This window comes from Lygodium microphyllum, chromosome 28, assembly GCF_053477565.2.
Source record: "Lygodium microphyllum isolate KBCC chromosome 28, Lygodium_microphyllum_v1.1.10, whole genome shotgun sequence".
Taxonomy (NCBI): domain Eukaryota; kingdom Viridiplantae; phylum Streptophyta; class Polypodiopsida; order Schizaeales; family Lygodiaceae; genus Lygodium; species Lygodium microphyllum.
This window is the reverse complement of record NC_141162.1, coordinates 42,912,291-42,930,888: the sequence shown is the minus strand read 5'-3', so window position 1 is coordinate 42,930,888 and position 18,598 is coordinate 42,912,291.

Genomic DNA, 18,598 nt, shown 5'->3' with positions numbered 1-18,598 from the left:
ATTGTTAGGGATAGGATATATTTTTCCGAGTTATTTACAATGAAGGAGTTTAGTTGAATTGAACAAATGATAATGTATAGAACATAGTTTCCTTCGAATAGCATCATGCATTATAACGAATTACGAACAAGATTATCTACTTACTATAGTAGTATATTTCAGTTAAATCCTGAAGCTATAAAAACTGCATCTTGCACCATTAACCCTATTCTTATTTGCAACAAATCATCATGAAATTCATGAAAGGTTTTTTTACATTGCTCGAATTACTAGGAAGTTATCATTGCTAATTGCATATCTTAGCAAGGAAAAGATTGTTATTTGGCATGAGTTTCATTTTCAAGGAAAAAGGAAGATTAAATTGAATTTACCTACCTCAAAGCAATAAAGTTTAGGACTGAAAAATCAATTGTCACAAGGATAACAAATCGTGCCGAGGTGATCTCAATATTACCTTCCAAAAGATAACCAAATCAATCTAAACTTAGAAATATCATGCTGCAAAATATGCCTTGGGAATGATTTAAAGACCAAAGAAACATTTATACATTAAGCACTTGACTACCTTCCCTGATTGTAGGGTCAATAAATTCCTAAAGGTAAAGGAACTAGGGTTGTCCCTGAGGTTCTTAAAAAGAGACCCTTGTTAGCTTAAAGAAACTAATACGGCTTATTTCATCGCAGGACTTGCGCAGCAAGTACGAAGTCATATAGTCTTGTGATTGATTCACAAGAAGAAAGGGTAAATACCCTCAACAAGGATGGCAGATCCTTACGCAAGTTATCTTGCAAAAGGATGTATTCTTGGATATCCTTCTAAATAAGGAAAATTATAAACCGGAAACTAAAGTATCCAATGAACTTTAGGGTTGACCAAGTTGGGTTAATAAGGTACGCCCTAACCCGGAATATAAAGGATCTTGCCAAGTTGCAAGACACCTTGGAATTAGTGCTGATACATTCGAAAGGAAAGAATAATTCCTTAGCAGTTTGCCAAACAACAAGGTCGATTAATGGAAATGTTTGTGCTTGCTAGAGATTTTAGAACATTGTTTCATTTATGAATTACAAATTAAATGAATACCTATACTTCAGGTTGAAGGCCAGAAGGGAGAGGCAGTTTCAGTTACCCATGACTGCCTGCCTGACCCTAACCAAGGGGGTTGTTGACCGCGCCGGGAACATGGACCGAACCCGCCGCGAGAGGTCTCTCCATTGAGCTCTACTTGGAACAGGAGGACGCTTGGGTGCCACGGGGGCTCTGGCCGTAAATCCCTCGCCTTGCGGGTCCTGCACAAGAGGCTAACCTAACTCAGGATTGGATCTCGAGGCCCGCATACTAGTGTACGGGCGGAAGCTTGGAATAGTGATTACTGTGGATTACTGGATAGCCTTCGGGCGGATTATGGACAAGCCTACAGGCGGAACTCCTTGTATTTCAAATATAAAAATGATGATATGTTAATAAAGAACTTGTTTGATATTGTTTATCTATGTCACATGATAAGATTACGTGAAGGAACCAGTGCTTAACAGATTTATTAAAGAAGCTAATTGTTACATGTCAAATTAATGTGTTAGATAATTACATAACTAAAACAAACCAAGGAAAGTGCGGAGGATGGGCCATAGGTCCGTCCTACGGTTGGGTGGTCCCCGTTAGCCGGGAACTTTCCTCAAAGAACAGCAGGATGATCGTCTAAGGACACGAAAAACAAAACTATTGACCTAGAGTGATATCTTAAATGATTTACGTTGTTTTAGGGGAACGGAATGGGACTATGCCTTATGGCAAAGAGGTTGAGCTTTGCATCCCTCTCGTTTCCCATTCTCCTTGAACCAAGTGCAGTGTGAATCCGCTTCGGACCTGGCGTTTCTGCGTAAAGTAGTTCGCTTGGGTTCGACGCTAGTTGCTGTTAGGTAATGACAAATCACGAAAACCCTAATTCTGGTCGATCCCAAGTGGGAATGGCGAGGATACTTCTGCTACGTGGCACACGTGTCAAAAGCAGGCTCGTTTCAGGCTTTGGCCAAAGCCCTTTTTTTTAGGTCAAACTCCAAGGGAAAACCTAGATCGCAAATCCCGTAACATTCCATGGGAGTGCCAGGCGGAGATTTCTAGACATCCTTTCCGATGGACTGCTAAGACGTGTCTTGGATGATACTAGGTGGACATGTTACAGTTGGTATCAGAGCCGACCAACAACGGAATTGTTTTTATGAGATCTCAATAAAATGAAGTAAAGAAATTGTTGCTGTCCGAACATTTTCTTATCTTCAATGCTGTCTTGCAGAATTATGAAGCGTGGAACAAGTTTTTGGTATTTCGAGTCATGTTTATGACTGCAATGCATTCTCCGCTTTATAGACAGAGAATTGGGATGGTGAACATCTTGGAGCAGATCTATAATCCATCACCTTTGTACATGGAATAAAGATGGCGGGTGCTTCAGGGATCTATTATATAGCCACCCACTGGTTTGCTTATCTACAGACCAACTTAAAAAGGATCAAGTGGTTGGAAGACTTGAAAGTCGTGAAGCTGTTCGTTTTTGTGGAAGCTCTCATAAATTCGACTTTACATATCCGAGGTCAGAGGGTTGAGATGAACTCATATGTATATGAGGAAGTAACCCGTGTAATCCCCGCCGACAGGATTAAAGTGTTGGGCCGCCATGAGAAGTATGGATTCCAACAGAAAACACAATATTAGTGAGTTTGGGAATCTTCCAATTCCCATTTTTTCAATACTAAAAAGGTGGGACCTAGATAACATGCCCATAGTTTTCTCAAAACCATATGATGTGACCTATCATTGGAAATCTCTTGAAAAATTAAATCTTTTGAGCTATAGAGCACTCGATTTGGAGTTATAGTGTTCAAGTTATGACAAATCCGAAGATTTGACCATGTGTCCCAAACTTATGAAAAATTCCCATATTTCCCAATATGGTGTTGGAAAGGGTATCCTAAACTTCCAATGACTTATCGATTCCTGAAGATCCATGACCCAAAATCCTACTATTACTCTGTTCCTGTAGATAAATGCAATACAACGTTGTTCTACCCAAACTAAATGTAACAACTGACTTATCATCACACGGAACGTTGTATTCGAAAGGGCTATGTCCATGTAAATACAAATAAAGACAATAAGACAGGACATCCAAGCGGCCAAGGATAGAGAGAAGGCATACGCGGATTTGAAGTGTCAAGAAAGAGTCTTCAAAGAAGGAGACATGGTCTTCATTCGTGTACGCCCTTAAAAGAGTTCTCTATCCCTGGGAGATTGCAAGAAGCTAAGTCCAAGGTATTGTGGGCCATACAAAATCGTCAAAAGCCTACGACCCAATGCTTATAGATTGCAACTCCCTGAGAACCTAAAGATTCACAATGTATTCCATATCAGCCTATTAAAAAAATATGTACCCAACCCTAACCATGTACTTGATGACCAACAAATTGTAATGCCTAGCCAAGGAATCCTTGAGTTAAGGCCTGATAAGATCTTAAATGTTCGGGAGAGATAGTTAAGATCCAGAACCTTGAGAGAATGCCTCGTCCAGTGGAAAGATTATCCTGAAGAGGATGCCGCTTGGGTAGGTGAAGACACTCTCAACCATCAGTATCCCCAGTTTATCTCAAGATGGGTACATCTCGATTCTTTTAAGGGGGAGAGAATGTAATGTCTCGCTCTCATTCCGCCCTCACACATTCCAAGGAAACACGCTTTTGACATTTGCGCTCACCTCCGAGGATCAGATCTAGTTGTGGTAGTCAAAATTAGTAGGCGTGTTAGTAGGGTGAGATCGAAGGAGTTAGTTGATTAAGTAAGGTTAGTAAGTTAGTAAGGGTAAATACAAAATGTTAGAACTATAGAATATGTTAGTAAAGGTTAACATTAATGATATACTATGGTATAGTATATATAGCTTACCTGACACGGGTGAACCCGCCATCTCCTGCCACCTCCGCGACGAGTGAAGCCGACGTCCACAACATCATTATCATCGTCAGTGCCAATATCATTCTCACCCTCGTCATCGTCTCGAGCTAACCGTCCATGCGAGAGGATATGACTGCAAACCTATGTACTCATGCCACCCATCGGGAGCATGAGGAAAGCAACCCCTTCCCCCCCAACTATATAATAGTCATTTTCGCCCCCATTGCAGAGGGGGTTCTCACCTAGATCGTCTGTGCCTTCCACTCGCTGTAGGCAACTCCCGCCTCCAGTACTTGTGCAAGCCACCCTCCCGCTTGCTCTGCAACTGTTAGAACCCTGGTCCTCTAACGCTGTCTTCACATTCCGCTGCACGGCAACTGTGGGCGGACTCACTAGGCCGCCACCTACGGATGTCGTAAACCCCTCGTCATTTCGAAGCCCTCCCTGGGCCCTCCAACCTTAGAACAACCCCCTCCTCCCCCCCCCCCCCCCCCGGGCCTCCATTTAAATGGCCTCCCGCCGGTGGGCCCAGGCATCCGTTTTATTTTTGGATTGTTTTTACCGTGGTTAAAAAGAGAGAAATGAAGGAGGAAGAGTAGTGTAAAAGAAGGAATAGGATGGGAGAAGATAAAGAGGAGTAAGAAGGAGGGAAAGAGAGGAGTGATGGAGGAAGAGTAGTGTAAAAGAAGGAATAGGGTGGGAGAAGATAAAGAAGAGTAAGAAGGAGGGATAGAGAGGAGCGAAGGAGGAAGAGTAATGTAAAAGAAGGAATAGGGTGGGAGAAGATAAAGAAGGTAAGAGAGAGAGAATAGAAGGAGGTAGAAGAGTAAAAAGGAGGGAAAACAAGAGAGTGAAGGAGGAAGAGTAGTAGAAGAAGGGAAGGAGAAGGAAAAAGGTAGAGGAAGTGCAAGAAAAGAGAATAATTCCCTTTCTATACCTTTTATCCCAAGACCAAAGTTCTCCAAAGGTTCATGTGGTTGCGAAGCCACACTAACCCATAACCTTTTTGCCAAACATATACCCTATAGGGCCTTCTTAGGCTTTATAAATCTTTCCCTCTCTGAAGAAGCTCAGAACCTAAAGGTCTTATTATTCCTTCTCGTGATCAACCATTTAAACGGCTCCTTTCCTCGAAAGAGAGACGGTGGAAATCCGGAAGAAAGAGTAAAAGCTACCTTCACATTCGAACTGCGATGCCGCCTAAGAAAGTCCAAGGAGTAGCTGCGGGAGGGTCATCTCCCAGTATCCATGTTGATATCTCACCCCAAAACCAGGTTTTTCCTTCTTGGTTTTATATCGGTTTTTAAGTCAATCATGCAAAGATGAATTGTTAGGGATAGGATATATTTTTCCGAGTTATTTACAATGAAGGAGTTTAGTTTAATTGAACAAATGATAATGTATAGAACACGGTTTCCTTCGAATGGCATCATGCATTATAACGAATTACGAACAAGATTATCTACTTACTATAGTAGTATATTTCAATTAAATCTTGAAGGTATAAAAACTGCATCTTGCACCATTAACCCTATTCTTTTTTGCAACAAATCATCATGAAATTCATGAAAGGTTTTTTTACGTTGCTTGAATTACTAGAAAGTTATCATTGCAAGGAAAAGATTGTTATTTGGCATGAGTTCCATTTGCAAGGAAAAAGGAAGATTAAATTGAATTTACCTACCTGAAAGCAATAAAGTTTAGGACTGAAAAATCAATTGTCACAAGGATAACAAATCGTGCCAAGGTGATCTCAATATTACCTTTCAAAAGATAACCAAAACAATCTAAACTTAGAAATACCATGCTACAAAATATGCCTTGGGAATGATTTAAAGACCAAAGAAACGTTTATACATTAAGCACTTGACTACCTTCCCTGATTGTAGGGTCAATAAATTCCTAAAGGTAAAAGAACTAGGGTTGTCCCTGAGGTTCTTAAAAAGAGACCCTAGGTCCAAGATACGTCAGCTTAAAGAAACTAATACATATTATTTCAGCGCAGGACTTGCGCAACAAGGAGGAAGTCATATAGTCTTGTGATTGATTCACAAGAAGAAAGGGTAAATACCCTCAACAAGGTTGGCAGATCCTTACGCAAGTTATCTTGCAAAAGGATGTATTCTTAGATATCTTTCTAAATAAGGATAATTATAAACCGGAAACTAAAGTATCCAATGAACTTTAGGGTTGACCAAGTTGGGTTAATAAGGTACGCCCTAACCCGGAATATAAAGGATCTTGCCAAGTTGCAAGACACCTTGGAACGAGTGCTGATACATTCGAAAGGAAAGAATAATTCCTTAGCAGTTTGCCAAACAACAAGGTCGATTAATGGAAATGTTTTGCTTGCTAGAGATTTTAGAACACTGTTTGATTTATGAATTACAAATTAAATGAATACCTATACTTCAACTTGAAGGCCAGAAGGGAGAGGCAGTTTCAGTTACCCATGACTGCCTGCCTGACCCTAACCAAGAGGGTTGTTGACCGCGCGGAGAACGTGGACCAAACCCGCCGAGAGAGGTCTCTCCGTTGACCTCTACTTGGAACAGGAGGACGCTTGGGTGCCAGGGGGGCTCTGGCCGTAAATCCCTCGCCTTGCGGGTCCTGCACAAGAGGCTAACGTGACTCCGGATTGGATCTCGAGGCCCGCATACTAGTCTACGGGCGGAAGCTTGGAATAGTGATCACTGTGGATTAGTGAATAGCATTCGCGCAGATTATGGACAAGCCTACAGGCGGAACTCCTTGTATTTCAAAGATAAAAATGATGATATGTTAATAAAAAACTTGTTTGATATTGTTTTTCTATGTCACGTGATAAGATTACGTGAAGGAACCAGTGCTTAACGGATTAATTAAAGAAGCTGATTGTTACATGTCAAATTAATGTGTTAGATAATTACATAACTAAAATAAACCGAGGAAAGTGCGGAGGATGGGCCATAAGTCCGTCCTACGGTTGGGTGGTCCCGATTAGCCGGGAGCTTTCCTCAAAGAACAGCGGGATGATCGTCTAAGGCCACGAAAAACAAAACTGTTGACCTGGAGTGATATCTTAAACGATTTACGCTGTTTTAGGGGAACGGAATGGGACTATGCCTTATGGCAGAGAGGTTGAGCTTTGCATCCCTCTCGTTTCCCATTCTCCTTGAACCAAGTGCAGTGTGAATCCTCTTCGGACCTGGCATTTTTGCGTAAAGTAGTTCGCTTGGGTTCGACGCTAGTTGCTGTTAGGTAATGACCAATCAGGAAAACCATTATTTCGGTCGATCCTAAGTGGGAACGGCCAGGATACTTCCGCTATGTGGCACACGCGGGAAAACCTAGATCGCAAATCCCGTAACATTCCATGGGAGTGCCGGGTGGAGATTTCTAGACATCCTTTCCGATGGACTGCTAACACGTGTCTTGGATGATACTAGGTTGACAAGTTACACTTGGTATCAGAGTCGACCAACAACAGAATTGTTTTTATGAGATCTCAATAGAATGAAGTAAAGAACTTGTTGCTGTCCGAACATTTTCTTATCTTCAATGCTGTCTTGCAGAATTATGAAGCGTGGAACAAGTTTTTGGTATTTCAAGTCATGTTTATGACTGCAATGCATTCTCCACTTTATAGACAGAGAATTGGGATGATGAACATCCTGGAGCAGATCTATAATCCATCACCTTTGTACATGGAACGAAGATGGCGGGTGCTTCAGGGATCTATTATATAGCCGCCCACCGGTTTGCTTATCTACAAACCAACTTAAAAAGGATCAAGTGGTTGGAAGACTTGAAAGTCATGAAGCTCTTCGTTTTAGTGGAAGCTCACATAAATTCGACTTTACATATCCGAGGTCAGAGGGTTGAGATGAACTCATATGTATATGAGGAAGTAACCCGTGTAATCCCCGTCGACCGGATTAAAGTGTTGGGCCGCCATGAGAAGTATGGATTTCAACAGAAAACACAATATTAGTGAGTTTGGGAATCTTCCAATTCCCATTTTTTGAATACTAAAAAGGTGGCACCTAGATAACATGCCCATAATTTTCTCAAAACCATATGATATGACCTATCATTGGAAATCTCTTGAAAAATTAAATCTTTTGAGCTATAGAGCACTCGATTTGGAGTTATAGTGTTCAAGTTATGACAAATCCGAAGATTTGACCATGTGTCCCAAACTTATGAAAAATTCCCATATTTCCGAATACGGTGTTGGAAACGGTATCCTGAACTTCCAATGACTTATCGATTCCTGAAGATCCATGACCCAAAATCCTACTATTACTCTGTTCCTGTAGATAAATACAATACAACGTTGTTCTCCCCAAACTAAATGTAACTACTGACTTATCATCACACGGAATGTTGTATTCAAAAGGGCTATGTCCATGTAAATACAAATAAAGACAATAAGACAGGACATCCAAGCGGCCAAGGATAGAGAGAAGGCATACGCGGATTTGAAGTGTCAAGAAAGAGTCTTCGAAGAAGGAGACATGGTCTTCATTCGCGTATGCCCTAGAAAGAGTTCTCTATCCCTAGGAGATTGCAAGAAGCTAAGTCCAAGGTATTGTGGGCCGTACAAAATCGTCAAAAGCCTAGGACCCAATGCTTATAGATTGCAACTCCAAGAGAACCTAAAGATTCACAATGTATTCCATATGAGCCTATTAAAAAAATATGTACCCAACCCTAACCATGTACTTGATGACCAACAAATTATAATGCCTAGCCAAGGAGTGCTTGAGTTAAGGCCTGATAAGATCTTAGATGTTCGGGAGAGACAGTTAGGATCCAGAACCTTGAGAGAATGCCTCGTCTAGTGGAAAGATTATCCCCAAGAGGATGCCACTTGGGTAGGTGAAGACACTCTCAACCATCAATATCCCTAGTTTATCTCGAGATGGGTACATCTCGATTCTTCTAAGGGGGAGAGGATGTAATGTCTCCCTCTCATTCCGCCCTCACACATTCCAAGGAAACACGCTTTTGACATTGGCGCTCACCTCCGAGGATCAGATCTAGTTGTGGTAGTCAAAATTAGTAGGCATGTTAGTAGGGTGAGATCGAAGGAGTTAGTTGATTAAGTAAGGTTAGTAAGTTAGTAAGGGTAAATAAAAAACGTTAGAACTATAGAATATGTTAGTAAAGGTTAACATTAGTGATATACTATGGTATAGTATATATAGCTTACCTGACACGGGTGAACCCGCCATCTCCTGCCACCTCCGTGACGAGTGAAGCCGATGTCCACATCATCATTCTCATCGTCAGTGCCAATATCATTCTCACCCTCATCATCGTCTCGAGCTGACCGTCCATGCGAGAGGACATGACTGCAAACCTGTGTACTCATGCCACCCATCGGGAGCATGAGGAAAGCAACCCCTTCCCCCCCAACTATATAATAGTCCTTTTCCCCCCCATTGCAGAGGGGGTTCTCACCTAGATCGTATGTGCCTTCCACTCGCTGTAGGCAACTCCCGCCTCCATTACTTGTGCAAGCCAGCCCTCTCGCTTGCTTTGCAACTGTTAGAACCCTGGTCCTCTAATGTTGTCTTCACATTCCGTTGCACGGCAGCTGTGGGCGGACTCACCGGGCCGCCCCCTACGGATGTCGTAAACCCCTCATCATTCCGAAGCCCTCCCTGGGCCCTCCAACCTTAGAACACCCCCCCTCCTCCCCCCCCCCCCCCTAGGCCTCCATTTAAACGGCCTCCCGCCGCTGGGCCCAGGCATCCGTTTTATTTTTGGATTGTTTTTACCTTGGGTAAAAAGAGATAAGTGAAGGAGAAAGAGTAGTGTAAAAGAAGGAATAGCATGGGAGAAGATAAAGAGGAGTAAGAAGGAGGGAAAGAGAGGAGTGAAGGAGGAAGAGTAGTGTAAAAGTAGGAATAGGGTGGGAGAAGATAAAGAAGAGTAACAAGGAGGGAAAGAGAGGAGCGAAGGAGGAAGAGTAGTGTAAAAGAAGGAATAGGGTGGGAGAAGATAAAGAAGGTAAGAGAGAGAGAATAGAAGGAGGTAGAAGAGTAAAAAGGAGGGAGAAAAAGAGAGTGAAGGAGGAAGAGTAGTAGAAGAAGGGAAGGAGAAGGAAAAAGGCAGAGAAATTGCAAGAAAAGAGAATAATTCCCTTTCTATACCTTTTACCCCAAGCCCAAAGTTCTCCAAAAAGGTTCATGTGGTTGCGAAGCCACACTAACCCATAACCTTTTTGCCAAGAATATATCCTATAGGGCCTTCTTAGGCTTTATAAATCTTTCCCTCTCCGAAGAAGCTAAGAACCTAAAGGTCTTATTATTCCTTCTCGTGATCAACCATTTAAACGGCTCCTTGCCTCGAAAGAGAGATGCTGGAAATCCAGAAGAAAGAGTAAAAGCTGCCTTCACGTTCGAACTGCGATGCGCCTAAGAAAGTCCAAGGAGTAGTTGCAGGAGGGTCATCTCCCGGTATCCATGTGGATATCTCTCCCCAAAACCAAGTTTTTCCTTCTTGGTTTTATATCGGTTTTAAGTCAATCATGCAAAGATGAATTGTTAGGGATAGGATATATTTTTCCGAGTTATTTACAATGAAGGAGTTTAGTTTAATTGAACAAATGATAATGTATAGAACATAGTTTCCTTCGAATAGCATCATGCATTATAACGAGTTACGAACAAGATTATCTACTTACTATAGTAGTATATTTCAGTTAAATCCTGAAGGTATAAAAACTACATCTTGCACCATTAACCCTATTGTTTTTTGCACCAAATCATCATGAAATTCATGAAAGGTTTTTTTACGTTGCTCGAATTACTAGAAAGTTGTCATTGCTAATTGCATATCTTAGCAAGGAAAAGATTGTTATTTGGCATGAGTTCCGTTTGCAAGGAAAAATGAAGATTAAATTGAATTTACCTACCTCAAAGCAATAAAGTTTAGGACTAAAAAATCAATTGTCACAAGGATAACAAATCGTGCCGAGATGATCTCAATATTAGCTTCCAAAAGATAACCAAATCAATCTAAACATAGAAATACCATGTTGCCAAAAATGCCTTGGGAATGATTTAAAGACCAAAGAAACGTTTATACATTAAGCACTTGACTACCTTCCCTGATTGTAGGGTCAATAAATTCCTTAAGGTAAAAGAACTAGGGTTGTCCCTGAGGTTCTTAAAAAGAGACCCTAGGTCCAACAAACGTCAGCTTAAACAAACTAATACGGATTATTCCATCGCAGGACTTGCGCAGCAAGTACGAAGTCATATATTCTTGTGATTGATTCACAAGAAGAAAGGGTAAATACCCTCAACAAGGTTGGCAAATCCTTAACAAGTTATCTTGCAAAAGGATGTATTCTTGGATATCCTTCTAAATAAGGAAAATTATAAACCCAAAACTAAAGTATCCAATGAACTTTAGGGTTGACCAAGTTCGGTTAATAAGGTACGCCCTAACTCGGAATATAAAGGATCTTGCCAAGTTGCAAGAAACCTTGGAACGAGTGCTGATACATTCGAAACGAAAGAATGATTCCTTAGCAGTTTGCCAAACAACAAGGTCGATTAATGGAAATGTTTGTGCTTGCTAGAGATTTTAGAACACTGTTTGATTTATGAATTACAAATTAAATGAATACCTATACTTCACGTTAAAGGCCTGAAGGGAGAGGTAGTTTCAGTTACCCCTGACTGTCTGCTTGACCCTAACCAAGGGGGTTGTTGACCGCACCCGAAATGTGGACCGAACCCGCCGCGAGAGGTCTCTCCGTTGAGCTCTAATTGGAACAGGAGGACGCTTGGGTGCCAGGGGTGCTCTAGCCGTAAATCCCTCGCCTTGCGGGTCCTGCACAAGAGGCTAACGTGACTCGGGATTGGATCTCGAGGCCCGCATACTAGTCTGCGGGCGGAAGCTTGGAATAGTGATCACTGTGGATTACTGGATAGCCTTCGGGCGAATTATGGACAAGCCTACAGGCGGAACTCCTTGTATTTCAAAGATAAAAATGATGATATGTTAATAAAAAACTTGTTTGATATTGTTTTTCTCTGTCACGTGATAAGATTACGTGAAGGAACCAGTGCTTAATGGATTAATTAAAGAAGCTGATTGTTACATGTCAAATTAATGTGTTAGATAATTATATAACTAAAACAAACCGAGGAAAGTGCAGCGGATGGGCCATAGGTCCGTCCTACGGTTGGGTGGTCCCGGTTAGCCGGGAACTTTTCTCAAAGAACAGCAGGATGATCGTCTAAGGACAGAAAAACAAAAGTGTTGACCTAGAGTGATATCTTAACCAATTTACGCTGTTTTAGGGGAACGGAATGGGACTATGTCTTATGGCAGAGAGGTTGAGCTTTCCATCCCTCTCGTTTCCCATTCTCCTTGAACCAAGTGCAGTGTGAATCCGCTTCAGACCTGGCGTTTCTGCGTAAAGTAGTTCGCTTGGGTTCGACGCTAGTTGCTGTTAGGTAATGACCAATCAGAAAAACCCTAATTCCGGTCGATCCTAAGTGGGAACGACCATGATACTTCTGCTACGTGGGACACGCGGGAAAACCTAGATCGTAAATCCCGTAACATTCCATGGGAGTGTCGGGCAGAGATTTCTAGACATTCTTTCCGATGGACTGCTAAGATGTGTCTTGGATGATACTAGCTGAACACATTACAGTTGGTATTAGAGCCGACCAACAACGGAATTGTTTTTATGAGATCTCAATAAAATGAAGTAAAGAAATTGTTGTTGTCCGCACATTTTCTTATCTTCAATGCTGTCTTGCAGAATTATGAAGCGTGGAACAAGTTTTTGGTATTTCGAGTCATGTTTATGACTGCAATGCATTCTCTGCTTTATAGATAGAGAATTGGGATGATGAACATCCTGGAGCAGATCTATAATCCATCACATTTGTACATGGAACGAAGATGGACGGGTGCTTCAAGAATCTATTATATAGCCGCCCACCGGTTTGCTTATCGACAGACCAACTTAAAAAGGATCAAGTGGTTGGAAGACTTGAAAGTCGTGAAGCTGTTTGTTTTTATGGAAGCTCACGTAAATTATACTTTACATATCCAAGGTCAGAGGGTTGAGATGAACTCATATGTATATGAGGAAGTAACCCGTGTAATCCCCGCCGATAGGATTAAAGTGTTGGGCCGCCATGAGAAGTATGGATTCCAATGGAAAACACAATATTAGTGAGTTTAGGAATCTTCCAATTCCCATTTTTTGAATACTAAAAAGGTAGCACCTAGATAACATGCCCATAAGTTTCTCAAAACCATATGATGTGACCTATCATTGGAAATCTCTTGAAAAATTAAATCTTTTGAGCTATAGAGCACTCGATTTGGAGTTATATTGTTCAAGTTATGACAAATCCAAAGATTTGACCATGTGTCCCAAACTTATGAAAAATTCCCATATTTTCCAATATGGTGTTGAAAAGGGTATCGTGAACTTCCAATGACTTATCGATTCCTGAAGATCCATGACCCAAAATCCTACTATTACTCTGTTCCTGTGGATAAATGCAATACAACGTTGTTCTCCCCAAACTAAATGTAACAACGGACTTATCATCACACGGAACTTTATATTCGAAAGGGCTATGTCCATGTAACTACAAATAAAGACAATAAGACAGGACATCCAAGCGGCCAAGGATAGAGAGAAGGCATACGGGGATTTGAAGTGTCAAGAAAGAGTCTTTGAAGAAGGAGACATGGTCTTCATTCGCGTACGCCCTAAAAAGAGTTCTCTATCCCTAGGAGATTGCAAGAAGCTAAGTCCAAGGTATTGTGGGCCGTACAAAATCCTCAAAAGCCTAGGACCCAATGCTTATAGATTGCAACTCCCTGAGAACCTAAAGATTCACAATGTATTCCATATCAACCTATTAAAAAAATATGTACCCAACCCTAACCATGTACTTGATGACCAAAAAATTGTAATGCCTAGCCAAGGAGTCCTTGAGTTAAGGCGTGATAAGATCTTAGATGTTAGGGAGAGACAGTTAAGATCCAGAACCTTGAGAGAATGCCTCGTCCAATGGAAACATTATCCCGAAGAGGATGGCACTAGGGTAGGTGAAGACACTCTCAACCATCAATATACCCAGTTTATCTCGAGATGGGGACATCTCGACTCTTCTAAGGGGGAGAGGATGTAATGTCTCGCTCTCATTCCGCCCTCACACATTCCAAGGAAACACGCTTTTGACATTGGTGCTCACCTCCGAGGATCGGATCTAGTTGTGGTAGTCAAAATTAGTAGGTGTGTTAGTAGGGTGAGATCGAAGGAGTGAGTTGATTAAGTAAGATTAGTAAGTTACCAAGGGTAAATAAAAAACGTTAGAACTATAGAATATGTTAGTAAAGGTTAACATTAGTAATATACTATGGTATAGTATATATAGCTTACTTGAGATGGGTGAACCCACCATGTCCCGCCACCTCCGCGACGACTGAAGCCGATGTCCACATCATCATTATCATCGTGAGTGCCAATATCATTCTCACCCTCGTCATCGTCTCGAGATGGCAGTCCATGCAAGAGGACACAACTGCAAACATGTGTACTGATGCCACCCATCGGGAGCATGAGGAAAGCAACCCCTTCCCCCCCAACTATATAATAATCCTTTTCCCCCAAGTTGCAGAGGGTGTTCTCACATAGATCGCATGTGCCTTCCACTCGCTATAGGAAACTCCTGCCTCCATGACTTGGGCAAGCCACCCCTCCCGCTTGCTGTGCAACTGTTAGAACCCTGGTCCTCTAACATTGTCTTCACGTTCCGCTGCACGACAGCTCTGAGCGGACTCACCGGGCCGCCACCTACGGACGTCGTAAACCCCTCGTCATTCCAAAGCCCTCCTTGTGCCCTCCAACCTTAGAACACCCCCCCTCCCCCTGGGCCTTCATTTAAACGGCCTCCTGCCAGCCGCTGGGCCCAGGCATCCGTTTTCTTTTTGGATTGTTTTTACCTTGGGTAAAAAGAGAGAAGTGAAGGAGGAAGAGTAGTGTAAAAGAAGGAATAGGATGGGAGAAGATAAAGAGGAGTAAGAAGGAGGGAAAGAGAGGAGTAAAGGAGGAAGAGTAGTGTAAAAGAAGGAATAGGGTGGGAGAAGATAAAGAAGAGTAAGAAGGAGGGAAAGAGAGGAGCAAAGGAGGAAGAGTAGTGTAAAAGAAGGAATAGGGTGGGAGAAGATAAAGAAGGTAAGAGAGAGAGAATAGAAGGAGGTAGAAGAGTAAAAAGGAGGGAAAAAAAGAGAGTGAAGGAGGAAGAGTAGTAGAAGAAGGGAAGGAGAAGGAAAAAGGTAGAGGAAGTGCAAGAAAAGAGAATAATTCCCTTTCTATACCTTTTACCCCAAGCCCAAAGTTCTCCAAAGGTTCATGTGGTTGCCAAGCCACACTCACGCATAACCTTTTTGCCAAGTATATACCCTATAGGGCCTTCTTAGGCCTTATAAATCTTTCCCTCTTTGAAGAAGCTAAGAACCTAAAGGTCTTATTATTCCTTCTCGTGATCAACCATTTAAACGGCTCCTTGCCTCGAAAGAGAGACGGTGGAAATCCGGAAGAAAGAGTAAAAGCTGTCTTCACGTTCGAACTGCGATGCCGCCTCAGACAGTCCAAGGAGTAGCTGCGGAAGGGTCATCTCCCAGTATCCATGTGGATATCTCACCCCAAAACCAGGTTTTTCCTTCTTGGTTTTATATCGGTTTTAAGTCAATCATGAAAAGATGAATTGTTAGGGATAGGATATATTTTTCCGAGTTATTTACAATGAAGGAGTTTAGTTTAATTGAACAAATGATAATGTATAGAACATAGTTTCCTTCGAATACCATCATGCATTATAACGAATTACGAACAAGATTATCTACTTACTATAGTAGTATATTTCAGTTAAATCCTGAAGGTATAAAAACTGCATCTTTCACCATTAACCCTATTCTTTTTTGCACCAAATCATCATGAAATTCATGAAAGGTTTTTTTACATTGCTCAAATTACTAGAAAGTTATCATTGCTAATCGCATATCTTAGCAAGGAAGAGATTTTATTTGTCATGAGTTCCGTTTGCAAGGAAAAAGGAAGATTAAATTGAATTTACCTACCTCAAAGCAATAAAGTTTAGGACCGAAAAATCAATTGTCACAAGGATAACAAATCGTGCCGAGGTGATCTCAATATTACCTTCCAAAAGATAACCAAATCAATCTAAACTTAGAAATACCATGCTGCAAAATATGCCTTGGGAATGATTTAAAGACCAAAGAAACGTTTATACATTAAGCACTTGACTACCTTGCCTGATTGTAGGGTCAATAAATTTCTAAAGGTAAAAGAACTAGGGTTGTCCCTGAGGTTCTTAAAAAGAGACCCTAGGTCCAACATACGTCAGCTTAAAGAAACTAATACGGATTATTTCATCACAGGACATGCACAGCAAGGACGAAGTCATATAGTCTTCTGATTGATTCACAAGAAGAAAGGGTAAATACCCTCAACAAGGACGGCAGATCCTTACGCAAGTTATCTTGCAAAAGGATGTATTCTTGGATATCCTTCTAAATAAGGAAAATTATAAACCGGAAACTAAAGTATCCAATGAACTTTAGGGTTGACAAAGTTGGGTTAATGAGGTACGCCCTAACCCAGAATATAAAGGATCTTGCCAAGTTGCAAGACACCTTGGAACGAGTGCTGATACATTCAAAAGGAAAGAATAATTCCTTAGTAGTTTGCCAAACAACAAGGTCGATTAATGGAAATGTTTGTGCTTGCTAGAGATTTTAGAACATTGTTTGATTTATGAATTAGAAATTAAATGAATACCTCTACTTCAGGTTGAAGGCCTGAAGAAAGAGGCATTTTCAGTAACCCCTGACTACCTGCCTGACCCTAACCAAGGGGGTTGTTGACCGCGTCGGGAACGTGGACCGAACCCACCGCGAGAGGTCTCTCCGTTGAGCTCTACTTGGAACAGGAGAACGCTTGGGTACCAGGGGGGCTCTGGCCATAAATCCCTCGCCTTATGGGTCCTGCGCAAGAGGCTAACGTGACTCGGGATTGGATCTCGAGGCCCACATACTAGCCTACGGGCGAAAGCTTGGAATAGTGATCACTGTGGATTACTAGATAGCCTTCGGGCGGATTATGGACAAGCCTACAGGCGGAACTCCTTGTATTTCAAAGATAAAAATGATGATATGTTAATAAAGAACTTGTCTGATATTGTTTTTCTATGTCACGTGATAAGATTACGTGAAGGAACCAGTGCTTAATGGATTAATTAAAGAAGCTGATTGTTACATGTCAAATTAATGTGTTGGATAATTTCATAACTAAAACAAACTGAGGAAAGTGCAGAGGATGGGCCATAGGTCCGTCCTACAGTTGGGTGGTCCCAGTTCGCCAGGAACTTTCCTCAAAGAACAGCGGGATGATCGTCTAAGGACACAAAAAACAAAAGTGTTGACCTAGAGTGATATCTTAAACGATTTACATTGTTTTAGGGGAACGGAATGGGACTATGCCTTATGGCAGAGAGGTTGAGCTTTGCATCCCTCTCGTTTCCCGTTCTCCTTGAACCAAGTGTAGTGTGAATCCGCTTTGGACCTGACGTTTCTGCGTAAAGTAGTTCGCTTGGGTTCGACGCTAGTTGCCCTTAGGTACTGACTAATCAGGAAAACCCTAATTCCAGTCGATCCTAAGTGGGAACGGCCAGGTACTTCCGCTACGTGGCACACGCAGGAAAACCTAAATCGCAAATCCCGTAACATTCCATGGGAGTGCCGGGCGAAGATTTGTAGACATCCTTTCCGATGGACTGCTAAGACGTGTCTTGGATGATACTAGGTGGACATGTTACAGTTGGTATTAGAGCCGACCAACAACGGAATTGTTTTTATGAGATCTCAATAAAATGAAGTAAAGAAATTGTTGTTGTCCGACCATTTTCTTATCTTCAATGCTGTCTTGCAGAATTATGAAGCGTGGAACAAGTTTTTGGTATTTTGAGTCATGTTTATGACTGCAATGCATTCTCCGCTTTATAGACAGAGAATTGGGATGATGAACATCCTGGAGCAGATCTATAATCCATCACCATTGTATATGGAACGAAGATGGACGGGTGCTTCAGGAATCTATTATATAGCCGCCTACCGGTTTGCTTATCTACAAACCAACCTAAAAAGGATTAAGTGGTTGGAAGACTTGATAGTCGTGAAGCTGTTCGTTTTTCTGGAAGCTCACATAGATTCGACTTTACATATCCGAGGTCGGAGGGTTGAGATGAACTCATATGTATATGAGAAAGTAACCCGTGTAATCCCCGCCGACAGGATTAAAGTGTTGGGCCGCCATGAGAAGTATGGATTCCAACGGAAAACACAATATTAGTGAGTTTGGGAATCTTCCAATTCCCATTTTTTGAATATTAAAAAGGTGGCACCTAGATACCATGCCCATAAGTTTCTCAAAACCATATGATGTGACCTATCATTGCAAATCTCTTGAAAAATTAAATCTTTTGAGCTATAGAGCACTCGATTTGAAGTTATAGTGTTCAAGTTATGACAAATCCGAAGATTTGACCATGTGTCTCAAACTTCTGAAAAATTCCCATATTTCCCAATATGGTG